Below are 23,811 nucleotides of genomic sequence, written 5' to 3'. Positions count from 1 at the left end.
TGTCACTAAATGCAAAGTCAATCCATACAGCTTTACTGTGGTTGCCTGTGTCCTAGAGATCTGGAGAAGGTGGTTGAGATTTGCTTTGCCAGAAAAGCAAAACAAAACAAACAAACAAAAACAAACAAACAAAAAACAAACAAAACCAAACAAAAACAAAGAAACTATGACATGGTATCTTTAAAGGATGAAGGGAGAGATGCTGAGAGGCCTTTGGAAGGAGGTGGGAAACAAGTTATTTTCCTCAGTTGGCCCTAAAGCCTTACAAATACCAGCCAGGCTTAGTTTTCTAATGTCATCAGATTTCTGCCAGGCTTAGTTTTCTAATGTCATCAGATTTCTCCTGCCAGACATGAATGTTCTGCTGTTTGGCGCAGAAATGTTCCTGTCTGGTATCTAGTGAACCATCGTTAAAAAAAACAAAGAGTAATAGTTTGGTGAAAGTGCAGAGTCGATAGTGCTGAGTAATGTATTTGCATACTGGCATAGGCATTATGAAAGTAAATAAGATTATGTCAAACTCATCTGGAAGAGAGTTAATTTAACATCCCGACTAAAATTATGCAACCAGAGGGAGGCAGAGGGGGTGGGGGGTGGATGCAATAGACTGGCTGATGAAGCCTGGGGGACAAAATGTCCTAGTGGAAATTCTATGTAGCACAAAAGAATGTAACATAAGAACCCAGCAGAAAAGCACTGATTCAAGGCTGCTTACATATGCACACAACTGTTTTTCTATTAGTTTTAGGAACGCACAGGGCAACAAGGCAAAAAAAAAAAAAAAAAAAAAAAAAATCTGCAAGACAGATTAGCTGTCTCATTCATCTTGAATTCAAGTCGCTTCTTGGTTCTTGTTCAGAAAAGCCCCTTCAGGACATGCTAGGGCGTGAGTGTGCTGCAGTGCATTTGATGGATAAAGGCCAGTCTGGATTTTAAATTGCAGGACTGAGCAAATACTAGGGTTGTATTTTCAGAAACTGACAGTGCTGCGAGAGATGATTCCCTTCAGACTTGTCATGGACTGAGAAGTTGCAGGACTTCTGGGATCTTCGGATTTGGACCGAACCTACGTATCTGAGCTTCAGTTTTTAACCATTTGACTTAAGCACTTGTTTTGAGCTACTTTTTTAGGCAGCTTTGCTCTGGCCTCTCAAGGGAAACCTTGTGTAGTTTATGTCTCTCTCTCACTATTATAGGCTTGGAGCTAAGTTCGCTATAGAGAATCAAAAGTGTTTCTTGAAATAAGCAAAGGCTGAAATGAAAATCAAACCATTACTTCCAAAGGTCATTGCAGATTGTAGCAGACAAAACTCCGTTCCTCCAATGCTGGTAGTCACAGGTCTCTAAATCCAAGCTGTCCCTCAATGCTAACACTAAGGAGTAAGTTATCAAAGCAGGAGTTTCAGAACAGCTTCTCTCCCAAGGAGATTTGAACAAGAGTTCAAATATATATCACAATTTGTGGACGGTTAGAGCAGTGATACTGTATCACAGTACGGTGATGGGAGTGTTTTTGTTCCATTTGATTAATGTGCTGCATCATGCTGCACGTGCTTAGGGAAGCAATGTCATTAAGCATAATCGCAGTGCCAGGACGTGAAGTATTAGAACATAGTTAATGTTTAAAGTAAGGCTATCTTGGACCTCATGGTGAACACTGATGACAAATCTATCTCCAACAGCAATGGATACAAGAAACTTGATGCTATGTGCTGAGCATACTGACATCACCAAGTGCTCCCACACTGTTAATTTAAGAGTGTCTGTTGCTTGCAACTGGCATAGGGCTCAAAAAATATTCACCCAGGAGATCTGTAAAGACTCAGAGCCCACTTCTCAAAATGCAGTGCAAGTGGTTGCTCCTGTAGCTCTCTGTAGCTTTGTAACCATGTCTGTGCTGAATCCTGCTAGAGTTTGCCTACAGTTTTCCTGTAAAAAAAAAAAAAAAAAGAATTTGCCTACACTCCCCGGGCAGAAATGTGCACTCTCTTGTCTGGGCTAGGCAGATTTTAGGGGCCTATGTTTGAACATCAGTCAACGGGGAGACAGACACTTCCAGAAGGTGTTTAGAGTAAGGACTTAATTCTTTTCACTTACTCCTCAGGGGCACCAAACTGCAAGGCTAGGCAGGAAGAAAATTAAATTTAAGATTGTTGAATCCTTGGAAGACTGGAGGAGCCCCGGGAGGAATAAAGGAACTTCAGTATCAGAAAATTCAGCTCTAGCAAAGCTTGATGGAAAGGTAGCTGAAAGCACAGGTTGTCAGCATCTAGTTTCAAAGGGATGCACTGAAGAAAGCGTCAGTGAGGCCCATGAGGAACGGTATTAGTGTGGTGTGTCTGGTGTGAAGAGTTACCTCTTCTGGAAGGAGGAGTTACCTTACTGGCATAAGTGGCTTGCCATAAGTACTGGGGTCCCAGCAACACTCCCCTGACACATAGTGACTCTGAAAGTCCAAATAGAAAAGAGAGATGAAGGGCTAGAGGGGAAAAAAATAATAAAGTAGAGAAAACATGGTTTGTCCAGGTTTCTTTCACTGAACTGAAACACAAGTCTCTTGAGTCTTCAGCTGGAACAAAATGTCTGATGGGAGAGCTGGAGTAAATGTTAGAAGGGCGGGAATCTGGAAACTGAGCACCATAAGGAACACAGCACAAAGCAACATCACCTTGAAGAAGGCTTCCCACTTTAAAAATTGCCCAGTTTGAACTGGCATGCCCCAGCAGCTGGGATTCACAGTCGTGTGATACTTCGGCCTATGGAGTGAGCGTCTGGTTGTCTCTTGTTCAGCTGACTTCAGCTGTTGGTGCCTCATGCCTTCAGGCTTCTGGATCCCTGTGCTCTTTAGGAGGCCCCACGGTGATCCCTTATCAAGTGGTCAGGATCCACCCCCCAATGGTGTGGTCTTCAGTCCTGGCCTTCTGACCATCTTCTGTCCCTCTCCCCTAGCATTCTCCAACGGCAGCCCAGAAACAATGAGAAGCAGACCAGTTTTCAATAAAGGACCTGCCTAAAAAATGACAAGAGAATAATAAGAAATATGTTCTGCTCGAGTGTCATAACATTTTCCCCTGCTTTTCTTTGCAAATTCTTGCTGGTTTCTGAGAATGTCTTGGATAGAGATTGAAGCTGTTCTTTGATAAACTTTGTGAAGGTTTTGATTACATCAGAACTAAAAGCCTCCAGCTGGATAGTAACTGTGAAAGAAAATAGTCTCCAAGAGAACAGGAGTCCTTTAGCAAACATTAAGATACCCCTGGATATTTTAATGGTTACAAATGTGTTTCAGTTTCCTTATATAAATTAAAGGAGTGTCCACTGAGGATGCTGAGATGCCCTTTTACTGTACCCTGTGCTGAGCCTGTGTCTGCACAGCTGCCTGCTAGTGGTACTGCAGACGGTGACACTTAGAGCAGAGCTCACAGGTCCCAGGTCATAGTAGATGGCAGATTTCCCCTTGGAATATGCCTCCAGTGTCTGTCCCATCACCCGGTACCTGTACAAGCTGCCTGTGCTTTAGGCAGGTAGGCATTTACTTAATCTTCTGAAATCCCTGTGGGGTAAAAAAAATACTTCCCTCCCAATACATTTCTCTCAGAGAGAGGATAGAAGAACAGATCCTTGTGGATACTTTGTCTAAATCACAATTGCTTTACAGATAATGAGGCTTCTGAGTTGCTCATTTATCGTGATCAATGAATTTAGCTAGCTTCTGGAAGAAGCAGGAACTGAACTCAGATTTCTCCGATCTTTTATTATTTCCTGAAACTAGGACCAGCCTATCTGCCTTTTTTACTTTCCTTCCTGACACAGCACCATGCACACTTCCCTCAGCTGTTTTCTTTTCCTCAGCCAACACCCTTCTTTGGCTGCCTTTGACTATTTCCTAATTGTTTCTCTTTCTCTTTCACCTCTTTCTTATGCTTGTGTTTTCTTTTGTTTTGTTTTGCTTTCCCTTCCCATTTTCTCTTTTGCCTGTTACTTTTTTTTTTTTCCCCCCTTTTTTTTCCCTGCACTTTTGTATTGGCTCAGCCAAACTGATCTCCAAAGGGGAAACCATCAGATAGCTCTGTGGCTGCACTCACAGGTCTGTGCTGGCCGCTTTGGCTTTTACAGACAAGGTTTTCTCTAACTGTTTCTGTCATGTAGGGCAATGCTGTTGTGTTTATGTGTTATTCTGGTTAACAGCCATCAAGTCACTTAGGTTATAGGCTTAGGACTCTCTTAGGAAGACCCTTTAGGGATGTACTTACAGACAGGCACATGCTGAAGCCGTGTTGATGCCATGTGACCATGAGTTTTGTTAAGTGGGGGTGTTTTAAGGAAAAGTGATCCTTAAGCTGTACACTTGCGATTGCTGTATATAGTAGTTGGGTAGAGTAACACAAAGGTGTAGACACTGGAAGAGACCAGTCATGTAATCTGGAGAGACAGCTAGAGTAACAGAGGTCAAAGAACCCAATTTCTTCTTTAGTAGCCTTTTAACAGTTAGTGGAGACACAGTTAACTTTATGGTTGCTCCTATCTTATCACCAATACATAAAATGCTGCCAGACTGGTGCACGTCTGTAATTATGTACCTGGCACATGAACCATATTTTCGCAATGGCATGCTTGTTTTCGTCATGGTATTCAGTTACAGGCGTCATTTCAGCTTTTAATTGTGCTGGTGGATTGACTGTACACTGGCTGATATTAGAGGATTATCTCAGGTGACAAAGCCTTTTGCTCTGCAAGGCCCTCCTCCTCCTGTTGCCGTAGGAGAAATAGACCACAGGGTGGTGAAATGAAGATCTGGATCAAGGAACGGAAGAAGCTCTGAGCATGCAGGTGGACCAGAACTGTAACAACATGAGCAGAGTGCCTTGGTTTTATCAAAACCTTGAAACAAGCTCATTGGATTCTTCTGATATGACTTAGACAGATCGGTGTTGCTCTCCTATATTTAGCATTTCCAGTAAAACTCAGAGGGAGTGTACTGGAGCTGCTGCTAAAGTAATAATGATAGAAGACCTGGCCTTATTTCTACCAATAGCAGGTTGAACTCTGCATTTTTAATCCTAAATAAAAGGTTGTGCATGCTTTTCAAAGGAATCTCCAAAGTGGGAGACCAGACTTCCTGGTGCCTGTTTCTTCTGACTGAGTTTTATCTATATTTTTCTTCATCCTTTATATTCTGTTTTCCATAAATGGAGATTTCAGATCAGAAGTCACGCTTAGTATGCCTCCCTACAAGTCATGTAGCCTTGATTGACCAGTAATCAAGTTGCTGTGCTGCAAACCCTCATTCATGCTGGGGTTGCTTTCAGATTTTATTACAAAAGCAAAGGTAAAAAGCACCTACAGTCTTCATGGAAAGTCCTTCACTGAGCTTTGGACAGAGCCCAGGGGGCGTCTGGTGCTGTGTTGTGTCCATGTCTGGAACTGCACTGCACTGGGCAGCATTGCTGCAGACTGAGTCTACTTCACTTCTTGGTTTCCTGGGATATCATCTCCACTTATGGAGCAGAGAAATGGCCTGGCTTGCAGAAAAAATATCTCTTTAAGGTGTAGACATGGTGAAGCTGAGAGCTGGCAATCAGAGTTTTCATATGATAGGGTGCCAGTACTTGGAGTGCTATATGATAGGGTGCTGGTACCTGGTGGTTTGGTTTGCAGAGTGCTTGACTGGATGATTCATCACGCAGTATGACCTTGGTGGTACATAAACTTAACCTCCTTATGCCAACATAGAGGGTTTGCTATTCTGCTTGCTCTTGGCTTTCACAGACCTCCACCTATCTTTTTATGTCTGTCAAAAGGTTGTGAGATCTTTCTGCAATGCTGGAAGATTTCCCTGCTGCAACCCAAGCTATACATTGTCATTGCAGTTTAACTTACATAGATGTAGGAACAGCTTAAAACAAACTTATTGAAGCAGGCAGCAGTAATTACAGCAAGCAGCTTTATGTTATATAGGGGATAGAATCAGCTGTAGAAAAATCTCTATCCCTTGTTAATTTCAAAATGCAAACCTACAACTCTTTTGAGGAAGAAACTAGGGCGAGGCCCATGCAGTTATTCCACTAAAGCCTTTGGGCCCTGGCCAGTTTGGCCCTGCGACGGGTCTGGCCCCAGTTAAACTCTCAGGTTGTGCTGCAATGAGCCTCATGGATCTGCTCGAATTGCAAGACACGCACATGTGTCATTCCCCGGAAACTGTTAGGCACATAGGCTTAATTAGACTTATACACCTTTGGATTATTTACTATAATGATTAGGTTCTTACTAATGACTCTCTGATAATTAATGGGTAGCCTAAAAGTTGGTATTTCCCACGTCTTAAAATAAAACAGTGAGGTTTTGAAATAAAATTTGAGAGTGCGAGGTAAATGACAAAATATGTGTTTTGTTACATGCGGTGGGGTTGGCAAGGTAGGAGTCTAAAATTAGGTCTTAAAGCCACAGTTAGAAAGCTAAATAAACAACTGTTTTTTTTTTTTAAGGATTGAACACCTGAGAGCTGCCTGCTGAGGACACCAAGTACAGGTTTCAGCATTTGTATTCTCACTGGAAGACACTACCAAATTCTCCTATTTCCCACCAAAAGTCAAGCCTTGAGATTCCACACTCATGCAGCCAGGTGCCACCTAAGTCTCCTGAAAGTGCAGAGCTGTCCCGATGGAGAGGGAAGGCACTGGGATTCACTCCAACTGGAGCAATTTAGTCTGGAGAAACAAGCAGTCTGCTTCCTAATTTCAAAATCCTTTTAGGTTTATTCTCTAAACAGGGCAATTTATGGCTTCATAGGAGATTCATGTGTTTGCACTCAGAGAGCTGGCTGTTGTTGGTGATGTTATCAGTAAGGCACACGTTATCTCATATCCGTGTCAGCCTTTCAGATCAGTACAGCTGGTGCTTGGGAAGCAGTTGCCTGATCCTGAAGCAGCAGGCAGAGCTGGGGCTTGTGCAGGGATATTCACCTCGGTGCACCTTCTCTTTTCCCTCTGAACTGCATACACGCTGACACATACGTGTATTCCATCACTTGCACTGAAGTCCCTCTCCTGCATGCCAAGTCCATCATCTCAGATCCCCCAGAGAAGGGTGGGATACTGATGCAAGACGCTGTACTAGATGGCCGTTCCCCTCCCTTGAACCGGAGTCTGATGACATGTCTGCGAAAATGCGTCAGATCATTGGGGAAAGAGAGAGAGAGAGGGAATGACGGAGAAGGAAGTCTGGGTGGAGGGATTTGGTTTTAATTAAAACAAGTAAAGCTGTGTTTTCCAGGCCCCAGATTGCATTCAAGTCTGGCAGAAGCTGCTGGGTGAAAGTGAATTTTTAGGTGGCTTGGTTGTTTTCCAAGGGATCCTCTGCTGTGGGAGAGCCGTAATGCCAGGACACATTTATTTGGCCTGGGACTGGTGAGGTGCAAAACCTGGAGAAGATCCACCAGAAGGGTCAGAGGTGAGACCAAATAGTGACTCTAGGCTGACAGCGACTAGTGACAGTGACCAGTGACTCTGGGCTGACAGACCCAAAGCACCTCAAATTCAGAGTGCAAATGGCATTTTCCTGACAGAAAAAAACATCATTTTTCTCCCTGTGGTTAAAAGGTCTTTTCTCTAGTCTATACCAACCGCCGGGAGGCCCTGGAAAGGTTTTGATCCTGCCACTGGCCATGTGGCAATGTTTCCCTTCCCCATGTGTCTCTTGTCCCTCCTGTCCCTTGTACAAGAGAATAGGTGTTACAGAGCATCCTGCAATTACCAGCAGCTTTTTCTTCTCCCTTCTCCTGCCTGCAGCATCACCATGTTCTTTTCCATGATATAGCTAGCATTTGCTGTGAGAGAAAGTTAGGGACTGTCTAAATCTGGTGAGAGCAGTTCTTCCTGCATGGGTAAATGCCATTTTTATATCCATGTGTTTATTCGGAAATGGGATTTGTGTGCAATGCAGTGGTCTTGTTCTCTGCATTTCATTCTTGAGATACTTTCTCCCCAATGTCATTCTGGAGTTGCTGGAGATGGACAGAGCAATAAATTTGCCTTATGAGTCATTATCCTCATTGTGCTGTAGTGCTCTGGAAGCCAGCTTTAACCCCATGGAGAAATCCTCTCTCTGCTCTGATTTAACCATACTGGAAGAAAGTTCAGGTACCTCTTAAACAATGAAAGCAAACAAACATAACAAACTACAGAGCTCTCTGGTGTTTGTTTCCAAAGATGCTTCAGGAGGAGTAAAGACAAGACTACTTTGAAACTCCACTTGGCAGGAACATGTCTGGAGGCCTCTGAATTCCATGGAGTTGTATCAATGCCTGGCCCGAACCTGCATTTCTGGATGGGTTTCATATGAAGAAACCAAGCTCTGCAGACAAAATGGCACTAGCTTGTTGATGCTCCTGAACATGACAGCAGGGCTGAACTTCTTTTAATAGAGATGATTCTTGAAATGGAAAACTAATTATTTAATTTCTTCAGATTAGTCAATTTCTTCGGATGTAGCATTTTTTCCTTCCCTTTCTTCCTCTGTTTCTGCTGCGGTCAAAGATGCTGTGACAAGGTCACCATTTGGGGATTATAGGGTATCCTCCCTCTGTTTGCTGTGTCTTCTTGAAATCATTCACCTCATCCTTTGTTCTCTCCCAAGTCTTCTCCACAAGGGCCTAACAAGGTCTCCCATGTCACATAGCCTGATTTGTCTGCATGAGGACTTACTTAAAGGCCTTTACTGAGAACATCTTCTCCTAGGAGAAACTTTATTGCTTTGCATGATTCACCACAGGTGGGCCCAGGCTGAATTTCAGAGTCCATGGTGAGCTGGCAAGAAGAGAAGAAATCCTGCTGCTCGACCCCTGAGCACAGCCTCGGTTTCCCACTTTTGGGGTGAAGGTGACAACAAGTCTATTCCCCCAGGGGAGATGCTGGAGGGATGACCACCAGCAGCAGCAGTGACACGCCTGCCACAGGCAGTCTGCTGTGAGGTCAGCCTTGCTCCTGGAGCATGACCACCCCTCGTGTGGGTGTCTTCGGCATGATGACATTCCCATTACTACTGACCGAGGTAGGAGTCCAGCCTCAACGTGAAGAACAAGCATGCGTTTGTTTCCCGTTGCTTCAGTGCGTGCCTGGCATTTGGCTTCCTTCAGTCAGGAAGATTTTAGTGCAGTGTTTAAGTAAGATGGAGAACCTTTGCTGGAGCCAAACCAAATACTCTCTCTCAAACAAAAGGAGGATTTCAGGGAAGGGAGCTGATGGTGCAGGTCCAAGGAGCACTCTCGACTGGAGCCTTCACCGTTGAGGAAGGGCCGGAGCGTGCCATTCCCTCATGGGGAAGAGAGGCCTGGAGGAAACACACCCAGGGCCATCTGATTCCTTCCAGTGCCCAGGCAGTGGTGGCCTCTCCAAAGACAACCTCCTGTGCTCTGTGGGGAGGCTGCAACGGGGCGAGGCGCCAGCCCGAGGGGTGTCCCCCAGGCGGGGTGGCCAGCTGTGGAAAAGAGAAGTGTTTCCTCAGGTTTCATGGCATGTGTTCTTCACAAGGCTTCCCCAGGGAAGCTGAGCCTCTCTCTGCCTGCCTTGCCTCTGCTTCCCAGAATCACAGAATCACAGAATTTTCTAGGTTGGAAGAGACCTCAAGGTCATCGAGTCCAACCTCCAACCTAACGCTAACAGCCCTCCACTAAACCATATCCCTAAGCTCTACATCTAAGCGTCTTTTGAAGACTTCCAGGGATGGTGACTCCACCACTTCCCTGGGCAGCCTGTTCCAGTGCCTCACAACCCTTTCAGTGAAGAAGTTCTTCCTAACATCTAACCTAAAACTCCCCTGGCTCAACTTAAACCCATTCCCCCTCGTCCTGTCACCAGGCACGTGGGAGAACAGACCAACCCCCACCTCGCTACAGCCTCCCTTGAGGTACCTAAAAAGAGCGATAAGGTCACCCCTGAGCCTCCTCTTCTCCAGGCTGAACAAGCCCAGCTCCCTCAGCCGCTCCTCGTAGGACTTGTTCTCCAGGCCCCTCACCAGCTTCATCGCCCTTCTCTGCACCCGCTCAAGCACCTCGATGTCCTTCTTGTAGCGAGGGGCCCAAAACTGAACACAGTACTCGAAGTGCGGCCTCACCAGAGCTGAGTACAGGGGGACGATCACCTCCCTAGCCCTGCTGGTCACACTGTTCCTGATACAAGCCAGGATGCCGTTGGCCTTCTTGGCCACCTGAGCACACTGCTGGCTCATATTCAGCCGACTACCCACCATCACTCCCAGGTCCTTCTCTGCCTGGCAGCTTTCCAACCATTCCTCTCCCAGCCTGTAGCTCTGCTTGGGGTTATTGCGCCCCAGGTGCAGGACCCGGCACTTGGCCTTGTTAAACTTCATGCAGTTGACCTCAGCCCATCGGTGCAGCCTACCCAGATCCTCCTGCAGAGCTTTCCTACCCTCAAGCAGATCGACACACGCACCTAACTTGGTGTCATCTGCGAACTTACTGAGGGTGCACTCGATGCCCTCGTCCAGATCATCGATGAAGATATTAAAGAGGACCGGCCCCAGCACCGAGCCCTGGGGGACGCCACTAGTGACTGGCCTCCAACTGGACTTGGCTCCATTCACCACGACTCTTTGGGCCCGGCTATCCAGCCAGTTTCTAACCCAACGAAGCGTGCGCCAGTCCAAGCCAAGAGCAGCCAGTTTCCCGAGGAGAATGCTGTGGGAGACGGTGTCAAAAGCCTTGCTGAAGTCAAGGTAGACCACATCCACAGCCTTTCCCTCATCCACCCAGCGCGTCACTCTGTCATAGAAGGAGATCAGGTTCGTCAGGCATGACCTGCCTTTCATAAAGCCATGCTGACTGGGCCTGATCTCCTGCTTCCCCTGCAAGTGCTGCATGATGACTCTCAGGAGGATCTGCTCCATGAGCTTTCCTGGCACTGAGGTCAAACTGACAGGCCTGTAGTTTCCCGGGTCTGCCCTCCGGCCCTTCTTGTAGATGGGCGTCACGTTTGCTAGCCGCCAGTCGATTGGGACCTCCCCGGATAGCCAGGACTGTTGATAAATGATGGACAGTGGCTTGGCCAGTACCTCTGCCAGTTCCCTCAGTACCCTTGGGTGGATCCCATCCGGCCCCATCGACTTGTGCACATCTAAGTGCCGTAGCAGGTCACCAACCAGTTCTTCATGGATAATGAGGGCCACATCCTGTTCCCCATCCCCTTCCACCAGCTCAGGGTACTGGGTATCCAGAGAACAACCGGTATTGCCGTTAAAGACTGAGGCAAAGAAGGCATTGAGCACCTCTGCCTTTTCCTCATCTCTTGTAACTAAGTTTCCCCCCGCATCCAGTAAAGGATGGAGATTCTCCTTAGTCCTCCTTTTTGTGTTGATGTATTTATAGAAACGTTTTGTGTTATCTTTAACGGCAGTAGCCAGATTGAGCTCCAGATGAGCTTTGGCCTTCCTAATTTTATCCCTGCACAGCCTCGCTACTTCTTTAAAGTCCTCCTTAGTGGCCTGCCCGCTTTTCCAAAGCTTATAAACCCTCTTTTTCCTCCCAAGATCAAGCCACAATTCTCTGTTGAGCCAGGCCGGTCTTCTTCCCCGCCAGCTCGTCTTTGGGCACGTGGGTACAGACCGTTCCTGCGCCATTAAGACTTCCCTCTTGAAGAGCGCCCAGCCTTCCTGGACCCCTCTGCCCTTCAGAACCACCTCCCAAGGGACTCCACCAACTAGTGTCCCCACTCTCTCTTTTCATCTTGGCAGCATGACAGCAAGGGAACTCCTTCATTTGCTCACGAAGGCCCAGAGGTCAGCTCCCTGCCCCACAGAAACCAGCCCCAGCTCATTAGCACCAGCAGGGCTTTCTCACACACGCCACAGTGCCGCTGCGGTATGCAGTGCAGGTGTGTGTACGGGCTAGTGAATGCTGGCAAACCCCGGTTAATTTCCAGACCAGCTGCTGCTATGCCTATTGAAATATTCCCTGGGCACAGTGCTCCCAGAGCTCCAGTTTTCTGTTGGAGTTAGAACATCACACTGTTGTTTGCCCTTTATTGTTTAGACCCAGTCCTTCCAGAAATTAAAACTTTGTTATTTTTATTTTTATTTATTTATTTTTTTTTCACCTGCCAAGAAGTAGCTTCAAAGTATGTTTTGAAAGTGTGGCCTTTCAAAGCTAATAGGAATGGTATTTCAGGGGTCTGCATGCTGTTTTCTCTTCCTGCATGTTGAATACTGCCTGTTCTCAGAAATGAGATACAGGTCTAGGTGGATCCTGGGTCTGACACAGTTCATGTTTTTGTCTCTTCTGCCTATTGCAAATGAAAAGATCATAGTACTTCTGAAGTATCTTTGAATAAAGAGTAATTCCTTGTATTTACTGAAAAATGTTTGTTAGATTGGCTAGACCATTTGCCAGAGAATTAGGACTATTAGATGCCAAAACATGAAGCCAAAATATACCATTTCAAAATCTGGCTCAGGGAATCTTAGGCCAACAAAATGAAATGGTTCATGGGCAGAGGAGTGAAAATCCTGTGAAATGAACTGCACCGTACTGGCAGTTCCACTTTTGCAGCACAATGTTCAAACATAGCAGAAGCAGGGCTGAACATGATTTCCCCTTTGTACTCATGATTAGGTTGGGACTGGTTTAGCTAAATGGGTTGCTGACATCTACTCTCTGTGAAATGACTTAGCCTTCTATTTTTGGTGTCTGGACAGAAAAGCATATTGATGGACTTTAACGCTGCCCTTCTAAATGTCACAAAAATGCATACTTCACCATCTTAAGAAGTAGTTTCTTGTGCAAAACTTGATGTTCTCTCACACCACTGAAGTATCTGTGCTCTTACTCAGTGCAGTGATTTTATGGAAATTCCACATTCTTTGAGTCTTTAGCATTCCAACTACTGCCAACAGCTTTGGAAGTATTTTTTAGACCAAGAATTATACTTTACGTGGAGCAGAAGAGTCTAAGCAGACCAGAATAGATACTACACCTGAAATTCCCTGTGAGTTTCATTTTTCCCCTGTTGGCACTGTGTTCCCTTTGCCAACCATAATCTAGGCGTGTTTGTGCTGTTGAGTGGCTGCCAGCCATTAACCTGCCCTTGTGGTCAGCTGAGCTGGCAGCTTCATACTGCCACTACAGCATAAAGTAGTTGGAGATCATTGTTTTTCCTGGCCTCTGGTTTATGAAGCAAAAGCTATGACTGAGCTCCAGCACATGAATGGTGAGTGGTGAACTAAGAGCTTCCTTGTGGTTAGACAGGCACACCAACATCAGCCAGAATTTTTCCTTGTAAACCCTCAAGTGGTGCGACTCTACAGAAGTGCCACAAAGATAGGATCCCACAGTTTCCTTATAAATATAAGCCAGATCTATTTCTATGGAATAATGTGATTCTAACCTCTGAAGGGCTGACCTTTAAGAGGAAAAGCATGTGAGGTTGTTGATGTGATAACTCTTGTAAGATATATTTAGTTTTACTATGCCCGGTAACATTAGTGCAAAGGGATGTGACTTACTTGCTTCGAACACCTATCTGCTGGGGTCAGATCCCTGAAAATCCATCTGAACATATGATATCGTGACTGATGAATTCAGGCTCACTTGTATGACCTGCTAGGATGTGGTGAAAGCTCTTTTTTCACTTGTGCCTGGGGTGTAGACATATGATATTCGATACTCTTCCCTGCCAGTAAATAGCATGAGAACAGTTAGGTTTTGGGTCATACCTTGGAGTCAAAGTACAAGCTGTTGCTCTGTCCTTAAGTCAACTCACTGCTGTTAGTTAATTACCAAAGGCTCACAGCTGAAGTCAAATTCTGAACGTTTGCCAGGTACAGCATGTCATTTTGAATACACGAAAATATGGGAGAACATTGTTGCAAGCCTGTTCCTGCAGCTTTTCCTTACACAAAACTTGGTAAGTCTCACAGCAGTAAAAACCTTCACATCTGAGCTTGGTGGCTGGCGTTCTCAGCCTGGCAAGTCAGACTAAAAGTCTGAGACACTAACAATTTTCTTTGAAGATGAGTTTAAACAGAGGCTCTGATGTGAAATATTTTGTAAAACTATTTTCTTTTTCTACTGTGAATAAACTTATTTGCTACTGCAGGGCTGTTCTTGAGAACTGCATAGCTATAATGTTTCAAAGAGAATAGCCCATATTGGAGGCAAGAAAGACTATTGTCTCTGAAATTCCTCTTCCCTCAGAAATAAAAAGGATTTAATAAACCAGTATGTCATGACACCTTATACGCCTACGCTGTATTTCAAGTTGGTCTCTGTAATTTTGATTTATTAATCTCCTTTCACATTACAGAATTCTAGGTAGTTTGTAAATTAGCAGATTAACTGGTGACATAAGTAAGATATTGTCTACCGTGTATACTATAAGAGAAAATGCTATAAATAATTTTAATACACAGTAATAACTAATGCATTCATCTTCAGAACTCTGCAACAATGTAAAATAATTGATTAGTCTTGTATTAAAGACTTACTTGTGATTTATTGTCTCTCTGTAAAATAGAAACCCATTTTATTGGAGTTAACACTGATGCCACTTTAGCTTGGTAGTAGAGGAAAATCAGGAAACAGAAATGAGCAACTTTTTGCTCATGGCATCATGTACTTCATTTCAGGATGAGGCAAGACGTCAAGACTGTCCTTTGGTGGGTCAGATCCCCATTTCAAACATTGTAAAGGACTGAATTGCAAGCATCTTAGAAAGAGGAAGGATATTTTCAAAATGAGAGAGTCCCTTCCCCCACTCCCATTTGTCAGGAACTAACTGGTCAAGGGAGTGATTTGGGTTGAGAGCACTGTGTTAGGGCTCTGGGCTTGGGTTGGAGCCCCAGTGGAGCACACACGGAGCATCCATCAATGACACCTATCTCCTGGAACCTGCAGGAGCTTACAGGGTCTGTATAGAGGCTGAGTCTGTGGACAACTTAGTTTGTCTGGCAAAGACCTGTTGCTGAATGCCTTCATCACATCGATATCTCCCCGACATCTAAGTTCTCAGGGTACAAAAAAGATGGCCTCCCGAGGACCTGTCTGTAGCACAGTTTTTAATGTCTTATCTGAAGGAATTTAGAAAAGATCCAGGTGCAAAATCTGCATGGGGATGCATATATTTTAGTTCAACCCTTGGAAATCTGTGTATTTGCTTCCTTGGGCCTAACCAGTTTATTTGAAGATAAAAGAAAAGTGTGTTTACCTGAGGGGAGTTGTGTGAGCGGAAGCATCTTAAGTGAGTTAAAATTGAGCAGCTCTTCTATTGCCTAACTTCTTATAAAAATTATCATTCACATTGATGGCTTTTAATTCAACTTGCTTTGTGTGGTTTTAATCTCTGAGAAGCCAGAGATTGGTACTAATCCACAAAACAGACTCAAGATCAGTGATTTATGATCAAAACACTGCTGCTTTTTGTATGTAATTAAACAATAGGAAAACAAAAACAAAAACAAACAACAAAAAAACCATACTAACTCCTCCCACCAGTTTTATTTGTCCCTCTGTGATTAAAATAACAGTCGAGGTAAAAAACATAAAGTTGACCTGACTCCTCTGCTCCATAGTGCTTGCTCTTTGGAGACAAATCTTAGTGACGTTCATATATTACAATCACCTACCATATAAGACATGGCAATAAAAGTTGGGAACAAAATGTCTGACTAAATATCAGGCAATGCTGTCCCCTGAGAAACCATGGTTGGGCTGCAGCTTGCTGGGAGCGTTACTGTTTGCAGAGTCCTGTTCCCTGATACGAAGGGAAAGACTTCTCAGGAGGGTCCAGGGAAACAGGCTGAAATGGAAATTTGTGCATCCCTGTCCTCTGTGGAGATCAGGTGTTCACAAGAGAGTAGGCCAGGAAATGAGAAGGTCTAATGCAGTCTAACCAGAAGCTCTTTCTGTTATGGCTTCTTCAGATATCCATTTGCAGAGTGAATGGCTGATAGACTGGCTTCAGAAGACTGATGGCAATCAAGGAGATGTGACAATGGCTAGCTAAATTGCTTCATTATTCTTTATCCACAATATGGCTAGGAGCCTAGGGATGGCTAGGAGCACATCACCCACTAGCACTGTGAGACATGAGCTTGTCTGAGTGTGAATGACTTGACTTACCCACAGAACCAAGCTGGTCTTTCACATCAGAAAAGATAACATTGCCACATTGGGAAGTATGGATGTCCTGTGGTAATTCAGCCCAGTGCTTTCATGTATCAGAGCACTGATATGGTCTCTGCCATTGCTCCTGGAAGTTCCTGTGCTGTGCCAACAGCACACAACAAGTGGAAGCTCCTTATAAAGTTCCCTGGGAAAAACTGAAAATGAGAACTGATCTTGTTATTTTCAGTTTGAAAGTCATGGTGGCACACTGATCTTTGGTAAACATCCATCACATGCTAAAAATGGAAAGGCTCATAACAGTGAGGATATGTAAGCAGAAACATTCATTGAATGACGTGGTCAGAAGACTCTTTTGGAGGCTATTAAACTTTGACCTGCTGTCTGCAGGAGCAGCATGAGCTAGACCATGCTAGGTAAGACATTTGGGAGTTGCAATAAAACTCTCACAAGAAGTTAACAATAAAGACAGCAAGATCAGCTCTGACACACCTTTCAGAGTGGGTAAACTGGTGCAGAATGGAAGGAGATGACATGAGAACAGTTTCCACCTGTCTTGTACCAGTCTATCTCACAAGGCAAAACAAAACACATGCAGACTGCTTGCAAGCCACTTTACGATAACTATCATGCAGCTGTTCAGGAGTGAGAAATGAAGTCAAGTCACCCCTGGGCAGTTGGGCCCCATGGCCAAACATAAATGGCTGGAAGTGGCCTCCTGTGCTGAGGCCAAGTGGTGATGACAGGCTTGCACCTGCTGAGGGCTGCAGGGGTGGTGGACGGGTGGAATTCAGCTGTTTGTACAGAGGTATCTGGTGCCACTCAGGGTGCCTGAGGGTGTCCCATCTGGTCTCTAGATGATTTTCCAGAAGGGCTTGGATCTCCTCCATGGGTATCTAAGCCTGCATACAACCTTCAGGGTCTAAAAACAATACTGAAAACCATGCAGTGAATCCTAGCTGTTATTTCCACATCACATAGCACTTTTATGAAGCTTTCCTCCAGGTCTTCTGTGATGGCCCTGCTGCCCTGAGGGACGGTTATCATTTGGTGAGTGTTCCCTCAGCTGGAAGTGTCTAGAGTAGTAGAAAACAGCCCATCAAAGCAGTATCGTATAGAGCAGGTCTGCAAGCTGTGCTGCATGCTCAAGGGTGTGATACAAAGATAAGCAGCAATGAAAGACACCAGGCTTATTTTATATTAAGAGGCTTTGCAGGAAAAGCACAGGTCCACCTGCTTTGTTGATCCTGAAGAAGTAACTGTTGGGTTGTAGCTGTGCAGGTCTAAGGAGGCAAGATTTATGGTGAGAGGTGATCCATTTTATTGGACTAAATAAGCTGGAAAATCTGAGAAAAAAAAAAAAAAAAAAGAAAAAAGTCAGGCACACAAGCCTCTCTTCAAGCCCAAAACAGCAGACTTCAGATTAAGTATGAGCTGATAACAATCGTTCTAGATTTGATTCAATTATGCTAACTAGTTAGACAAGCAAAGGGATGAGTCAACTATTGCCTGTAGAGCAGAGAGGGATATCTGTAAGGGGACAAATAATAAGGCATTTAGCTCCTGCAAGAGAAGGAAATGTAATTACAAAGACTCAACTCTGCTAAATTAATGGGATCAGCTCCAAGGTGGTGTTCTGATGCAGCAAATTCAACTCCCCAAGTTTCCTAATATCAGATGAAAAATACTGTGGCCACATGGTATAATACATAGATCCAGCATAAACTTACTCTGTTATTCCAATCTGTTAGGGAAGTTCAGTGGATAAATGTTGCTAGCAAAGGTTTAAAGCACAGTCTTTACCACTGCACCTGATATGACAGGACTGTCAAAAATGTTCAAGCTGAGGTGAGTTTTCTGTTGGGTACACTGGATAAGCAAACAGAGGTGTGGTTGCATGTAATTGAGTGTTATCCACACTGACTTTGTGGTACTGGTTACCTGCTGCTGCTGACTATGGGAGCAAGGACTGACCTTCTGGGCAACCTACAGCTGCATCCTACCACTGGAGACCCAAAGCTAACTGAGAGATAGACATTTTGAGGAAACTGCTTCCAGACTTGACAAAACTAAACTGCTCTATGATTCTGTTGCATTTTCATTGATTTTTTTTTGTGTTAAATCGTATTTATTGAAGATAAATTTATCTGAATAAGCTTTCTTGTAGAACTCCTCCCCTCCCCCCCCCTCTTTTTTTTTTTTTCCAAAGTAGTTTTAAGTAATCTTGAAGTAAAAATGCAGGGATGTTTTATTTTGGGTGAGTTGTAATGGATTTCATTTTAATTTTGGTCTGCCCAAAATTTTGAGAGCACTTTGGGAATAGTTTTGCATAACGTATCTAAGTCAAAGCCCAAAGCAATTAGATCTCATTTGCATTCCACAAGGAGATCTTTCCTTGTGCTGAAGAATTGTGGTAATAACCACACCCTTCATATTTTTCATACAGTTAAACCCATCAAAAATGTGTGTACTGGCTACATTTGTAGAAGCTGGTTGATAATTAAGCCAGTTATTGTATTGTAATCAGCACTCTTATTCTCACAGCAGGCAAGGTAGGTCAACAGCTCAGGCATTGTTTTTATTCAAACAGCTGATAGTGGAACTTGGAGTAGTTTTCATGCAACAGGTGATTTTGGACAGAAACACAAAATGTATTAGGAAGAAGCAGGATTATTCTTCAGATAAAGTAAGTTTTAACAGCAGATGGAATGAGTTGTAGAAAGACTGAAGGAAAGAGATGCATGTATATTATTTCTTTTTGATGTTGGCTATGAAGTTAGTGTTTTAAAATCTGCTCTAAATGTCTCTTACGCTTCATCCAGTTTATTATAGCTTGGTACAAGTTTTTTTTTTTTCTCCCTTTTGCATAATGCTTGAGCTGAATTTTTAACAGCCATCACTATCATTTTTATATCTGTCAGCTAATTTAAAGTGATTATAATTATCATATCAGGTAGACCAAAAGAACCTAAGGGCTTTAATTAAAACATTTTATCAAAAAGTCTCAGGAGTCTTATGTTCCTTCTTATTTACGTTTAAAATGGCTTGCCAAAATGTATCCATCTCAAAATCAGGCCCATATTACACTAACTTTTAAACATCTTTTAAAAGTTTGCTAGGTTTGCATTCAATTAGGGAAAAAAGTTATTTGCTCATCTTTATCTGACTTAAGGGCAGCAACAGACCTTAGCATTTTGCTGGGTGTATAAGAAATTATGTTGACAATCTGACTAACTAATCTAAAGATAGTTATTTCCCTGGAAATGTTCAACACACTGCAACTGAAACAGCCATTGCAGAAAGCTGTATGTCCAGTAGTGGGGGTTTTGTTCGTTCGTTTATTTATGTTTTTTTTTTTTTTTTTTCCCCTTTTTTTACTGTTTGAAAAAAGCATTCTTCTTTCTAACATAGGACATTTATTGTGGATTTAATAAATGGCTGTAGCAGCTGCTTTAAAAAGTGTTTTATAGCACCCCCTCATCCAGTAATGAATTCTCTGGAAATCACCACCACGTTAGAGATCATATTTGCTTATGAGGCAAATCCTCATTCAGGTTGTAAGGGCATAAGAACCACGTGCAATCATTATCTGTGGGCAAGCTGTCCTGCTCTGGGCTGGTCCATGATTTTCCTAACGCCTACTCAGGTACAGGAAGTCCCAAGGCACACAGCGAGGTGTGAGGTGAGCACCAGGTGGGAACAGGCATACAGATGGCTTCCTTCTCCCTCCACAAGACAACATCACCAGGTCTCACTTCTCTCTCCTGACAGTCGTCTTTGGGATGTGTTACGGGGACTGCTGGGCCCAGCTGCACTGAAGAGGCACAACCCAGGCCAGTGGAGATCTCTAGGTCCTGGAGGTGTCTGCCCTCCAACTCTTTGACAGCTCAGTGGTGGTGGTAGAGATTTAGGTCTTGTGGGTGACCTCTCCCTCCCAAAGGACAACTTATTTTTGAGCCTCCCAGACTCCACTTCTACAGTGGATGAATCTGGCAGCCTCCACAACCTGCCTAGCTGGATTTCCGAAGGACAGATTATTTGAGGCCACCAGCAGAGGCCACCTGCCTTCACCAGATTTTCAGGCTATGCTGTGTACCTAGGGGATGTGATGTTGAAAAATCCATCCTCCTATGTCCCATGGGAGGTTAGGTGGCCTACAATTTCTATCCTCTAATAAAATTTGTTGCAGGGGATCAGCACTTGAAAATCTACCCCATAGTGATTATCCAACCATACAACAACTCCATCGCTTATGCTGGAGGCATTTTTACTCCTTCAGCTGCCTAGAAAAATGATCCTTGCCACAGGCACCGTGGGTCAGCCGACACAGGCCTGCCCTGAGATGGGTGCATGTCCGATCGCTCCCAGCAGCTCATTAGCTCCTGAGCCATCCTCCCCAGTGCAAGCCCTCAGGCGAGCAGGTAGTAATTTTCTTTGCACCTACGGAGTGCAAAGGAATGAGACATATGTATGCCGGTGTAAACCATGGCTTCTGGAAGTATGTCACTAACACCTAATGCAAACAACAGCAGCTTAAAATGCCTGCTCAAGGCCAGATTTGGCGCTAGGACTAGGTGCTGATAGAGTCACCGCCACAGGGTGAAGGAAGATAACTAAGCTAAATAGAAGAGGACAAGTCATCCACTGTGCAGGTAGAAGAAAGGTACTAACTTTGACCTAGGGCGTCCAGCAGTCTAGCAGTAGCTTTGCTCAAGGCAGTCTGTGTTCATACTGAGAAGTTTGGGATTTTTTCTACCACTGAGCAAACATCTCTGTGCGCCCTACTAATCTGGGCGAGAGCATGTTGCTGTCCTGTACAACCTGTAAAATGAAACCCCATGCTACAAGCTGCAGGGTAATGATGCTGTAAGATGGGTTGCTTCTTCCCTCAGAGGGAAAAAAACAACATTTGGCTTCAGACGAGATACTGAGAGCTTGCCTTAGTGCAAGCTAGCACAGCACATATTACTGCAAGGTAGCTGGAATGTCTTCAGTGTTCTCTGCTTGCAGCCAAGACACACCTGCTTTTGAATTACTCCACACAACCTGCATGAGGAATCTCTGCTTTGTGACTGCTTCTCAAAAGAGTATAGGTGTCAGTCTGAGACGTAGCAGGCAGACTGATGGTGTGGAGTATCCCATCCACTTTTCTTCCACTGCTGTATATTTTGTGTCCCTGTGGGTCTGCCATCTGGGACCAAGCAGGCACAGGAGCAGCAGCGCTGACACATTTCAGCATTGCAGGCGCCGAGGTGATTCGACCATAAACAGCTGTTACCACAAACCATGCGCTGCAACCTTGGACTTGGTGCCACTGTCGATGAGCAATCAGCCCTAGTGCTGCAGCCAGGGCTGTGTCCTCCTCCACAGTATGGTCTTCTCCAGCCTCAGGGTGCTCCTCAGGATGCCAGCTTTGCTGGATATGCTTGGTCTTGAGGACCCTGTGTATAGTCTGAATAGGCCAAAGAAGAGCAGTCAATGAATGGAAAGACATATGGAAGACAAATGAATGTGAAGTACCCCAATCCATACTTTCCGTGGTAGAACTGGACAAGCATTATAAACTGACTCCACAGTTTGCCTCCTGACAGGCCCAAATTCTCCCTGGGTGGTGCTCCCTGAGGTGCAGGCACCGCTGTTCCTCTGTCCTGGGCAAGAAGTTGCTGCTGGGGATGGAAGCAGGAGAGAGAAAAAGGCAGTGGACAGATGACTCTTTCTATACTGTTATTTCTGCAGCATGATTCACCTTCCTCCAGTCCTTGCCTGCACACCTGTCCAACACAGGCGCCTGCCAGCCTGCTTCTCTCTTGGGTGAGATAGCCTCTAAGGAGCATCTTGTAACTTATACCCATGCAAATGAACTCTTGATAATGAGTCCTTGACAGTGCTTTTACCGCTACAGCAGGTGCCAGAGCTCATTGATGACTTTTTATTGCTTTTTCCTTGCCCTCTCCCCAGTCACCACTGAACTACCAGCAGAGCCAGTGAACAGCCCTTGTGCTCGCCAAGAGTCCAGTCTAAGGCAGAAGCAGTGAAGAAAGCTGGCAAATCCATTTAGAAGTTCTTTAGCATGGGAAGGGAGGACTCAGATCCAGCTTCAGAGCTGAGCAAAGGAAGTGTTGTCTGGGATGTGGGTTGCTTGGGCTACCAAAGGATGACTTTTCTGCCACTCTCACTCATTTCAGACTGCTTATGAAGACTGAAAACAAGAAATGTGATGCAGAGAAGGGGAGAAGTATTGCAGCTGAGTGGAGATGACCTTCCTGAAAAGCAGCCGTTTCTTCCCATATGCCATCACCTTCCTGCTTGCAGTGGGAACAGCTGCAGTTGGTCCTGAATGACAAGATCTAAATTTGTTTACACTGCTGTGGGACCAAGGCTGGCTCTGCTCAGCTCCGTAGCTTGTTCCCAGAAGTTTCTGACTTCAATGCTGTCTTTTTTTTTTTTTTGGTCTTAATGGTGGTGAGAAATAGTCATACCCTGGGTACATTTGGAGTTACACTGGTGCCCACTGGCTTAAGCAAGAGAAGAGCTGATCTCATGTCAGGGTCAGACATATTTGGGAACAGTGTCAGATCTCATAATGAGATGTGGCATGTCCCCTGTTTTGGGTTTTATGCCCCAGTTTGCAGCACAGCACACACCCCAGGGCTGGGGCTCCTGCTGGGAGCTGGTGAGGCTGTGAAAATTCAGCATCCCAGAGAAAGCCTAGGACAGTGTGCTGGGGGAGCCCGGCTGGCTGTGGACACCGTACTTCTTGGCAGCAACTCTCTCTCTAATTAGACTTAAAGGGCAAGGCTGTAAGGCTGTAATATTGTTAATAACACTGAGTTAATTTTTCCCCTCTTGCCATCTGGCATTGGGGCATAATAAAGACAGAAAATGTTTACTAAGCAGGGAAGCAGGGCAGGCAAGTTTAGCCTGACGTCAGCAGAGCTGTCTGGGATGTGTGTGCATCGGCGGCGTTGCAGCTACTGGGCAAGTGCAGGAGAGGAGGTCAGCCCTTCAGACCCAGCTCTGCATGCACCCTGGGCTGGCATCACACCCTGCTGGAGGCAGACGGTCTGGAGGAAGCCTTCACGTGGGAGGGCAGCTCTGGATGGACAACAAAGCCTTTGGATGCCAGAGCAGGGCTTGGGAAGAAAGGAGGTGACCCCAGTCCAGCATCTGCTGCTAAAACATCACCTGGCTCTGCTACTACCTCATCCTGAGGGCAACAAAGCTCAGAGGTGTGAGTGTGGTAAAAGCTTTGTCTCTATCATCCAGAACACCTCTGGACTTAGCTGTAGGGTACCTGAATCAAGAAACCTCTGAGAATCTGAAAACCTCTATGTTAACCCTGCAGGTGGGCTGGGGCTGCCTGTACCCAGCCATCAAAGCCCTCAAGCTCGTGCCCTGGCATCTCTTGTCGTACTTGAACAGGCATCACTTCAGGGCCAGGTGCTCTCAGCTGGCAGTCCATACAGATGCTTTTCCTCTGCTCCTATCAAAACCCAATAGATAAATAAATAAATGAATAAATAAATAAAATATAATTTTACTGATCCTTAATGTGTGTCTGTGTATGTGTATGGGGGGAAGGAACCTATATTAGTCCTATTTTTTTTTTTAACTGAAATATAGTTTCTTAACAACCTGTTGTTTCCTATCCCTATGTACATTCTTATGTTTCAAGTGAGCCT

Source organism: Aythya fuligula, chromosome Z (genome assembly GCF_009819795.1).
Source record: "Aythya fuligula isolate bAytFul2 chromosome Z, bAytFul2.pri, whole genome shotgun sequence".
Lineage (NCBI taxonomy): Eukaryota > Metazoa > Chordata > Aves > Anseriformes > Anatidae > Aythya > Aythya fuligula.
This window is presented reverse-complemented; position numbering follows the sequence as displayed.